The sequence below is a fragment of the Chinchilla lanigera genome, unplaced genomic scaffold (assembly GCF_000276665.1).
Source record: "Chinchilla lanigera isolate Chin_1 unplaced genomic scaffold, ChiLan1.0 scaffold00067, whole genome shotgun sequence".
NCBI classification, from domain to species: domain Eukaryota; kingdom Metazoa; phylum Chordata; class Mammalia; order Rodentia; family Chinchillidae; genus Chinchilla; species Chinchilla lanigera.
Window position 1 is genome coordinate 10,925,759 of NW_004955468.1, and position 2,709 is coordinate 10,928,467.

The window sequence follows — 2,709 nt, forward strand, 5'->3', positions numbered from 1 at the left end:
AGTGGTCTCCCCAACTATGCTCTGGCTTTTTGTCCATTGTCGCCAGGCACACTTTCCCATGAATCTTTATTACAGTCTCACACCAGTTCCCTTCATAACAAACCACTTCATTTCTCCCCTTCTGCTTTCACTTTTGTCTGTCTCTCCCATTAGAACACACAACTGATGAGAGTCAGCACTGTGTATATCTTATTTAACATGATGCCCTTATCCCTTGGGACAGTGCCTGGCATGAAACAGTTGTTGGATATGGTGACAGACACAAGATGATAACCTGTACATCACCAATAAAATAAATAACTGAAATAATGACTGCATTATAAATGAATCCCTCACCTTGTATGTGTCAACCACTGTGTTGACAAGGCAGAAATAAAAGAGAAGCACAGCATAGTGAATGACACGGCAGAGAGACACATGGGAACTGACGAGGGGAGAGGGAAGCCCTGGTCTCCTTGGGGCATGCAGGCCAGCATGTCAAGAAGGGCCACACAGAGGGGCTGACATCTCGGAGGACATCTGAAGTCACCAAGTGGGAATATGGAGGAAGGGCAGAGGAGCAGAGCAAAGACATAGCGTGCAAACCTAAGATGAGGATGATTCTCATGGCTCCTTCTTAGCTCCTCCATCTTGCTGCTCTACTGTCCCTACCTTATCCTTAACTCTACACTAGACGAAGGCATCACACTTCCAAACATCACCTCCTCTCAACCCTCCACCTCCAGGAAGTATGTCTTTGTCCCTCAGGCGCACTTACTTTAAAAGACATGTGCAGTCCACCTTTAAAGTGTATCAAAATAGGAATAACTTGAACACATTTGCTGCATGAGAGCTGACAGCAATAATCTAAATGAGAATGCTCCTCAGAGAGGAAGTGGCAATGTCAGAATAGCAATGGCTCTCAATCCATGCTCAGTGACGGCAGACATTCAAGGACCTGTTGTCCAACAGTCTCTTGGGACAATAAGTTTGTGGCAGAGAGTTCCCATGGCCGTGCCATTAACATAGCCCTACTAAAACCTTTAGGATTAGGAAAAGAAAAAAGGCTGAGAAGTGTGCAGGGAGGGTCGGTCGTAGCTGGAGTCTGAGTAGTATAACCCTCCGGTTTTAAGTATGATCTACGGATCTACAGAGATTATTTTTAAACTTTATTCTGTTAAGATCAGCAATATGACATTTCTTTTTACCCTAAAGAATGGAATTGTGCTTTAAAACATAAAAGTTAGAATCTGAAGGACCAGTAAAAATAATGGCATTCACCCTTTCATTTTACAATGGAGACTAAATACTAGTATGTAAAGACTTTATCTATAATTAAGATGTATACGTGATAGTTAATTTTTTGCATCAACTCAACTCAGCCACAAAGTACTCAGATACTAAGTTAAACACCATTCTTAAGTGTGTCCATAAGGGTACTTCGGGATGAGATTACCATTTGAATCTGCAGACTGAGTTCAACAGATTGCCTTCCCCAGTCTGTTAGAGGCCTGAATAGAAAAGACCACTAATAAGAAAGCTTTCTCTCTGCCTAATTGCCTTTAATTTAGGACATTAATCTTCTTTGACTTTCAGACTCATACTTGAGCTAGAATTTACACAATTAGCTCACCTACTTCTCAAGGATTTGAGCTCAGGCTGGCAGTACTACACCACTGGCTTTCTTGGGTCTTGACTTTTTAGCATCTATAATCACATGAACCAATTCCTTTTAAGAGAGAAAGATCTTAGTTTTTTCTTCCAACACACACACACACACACACACACACACACACACACACACACACCATTCTCCAGTCTTGTTCCTGCCATTTTCCTGCATAGTGTGTCCAGAATCTTGTGTTCTCTTTTCTTTAACTTTTTGAAGTCCATAACTTTTTTCTTTTTATGGTTTCATTTCTCTTAATTTTTATTAATATATGTTCGCAGTACAGAATGATTACATTTCTTGGGGAGAAATCGTCTACGCTGTTGGTAAGGATGTGAACAAGTATAATCACTATGGAAATCACTATGGAGAGTCCTCAAAAAACTAAAAATAGAAATTCCATTTGAGCCAGCTAGTCCCCTTGAAGGTATCTCCCTGAAAGAGGTAACAACATTATATCACAGTGATACAGTGCATGAATACCCCTTCTTACAGCAGCATAACTCTTAATAGCTAAATCTTGGAAGCAGCCTATATATCCATTTTACTTTGCCTCTACTGCAACCACTAATCCAGATTCTTTTATGTAAAATAATACAATCAAATATCCCATACTTGGAGAATAATGGCTTTGTGCTACTATAGCTGGTTCATTAAGTAGATCCCACTGTGTGCATGCCTTTTTGTGGACCCACAGGTCCTTCTTCCCATGAGCGCCTCACTTCATTTCTATGGCCTCCCACAAAAGCACGGTGCAGGGTCTTGAACATCCTCTGCCTCTGTCCTGCTTCCCCCAGGCTACCTACATCTGTACTTGCCTTCTCTCCATTTGCAACAGCAAAGAGGAATACTTCCTATTTCAATCTCCAGCCAGGCTGTGGATTCCATAATAAAGCACTGTGACTCACGGAGGAAGTTTTGAGATAGACTCCCTAGGTACGAATCCTAGTCCCTTACAAATCTGTGCCTTGGTTTCTTCATTTCAAACAATAAGATAATAAGGCACATATGGTGGCTCCTGCCTGTAATCCCAGCACTCTGGGAGGCTGAGGTGGAAGGAT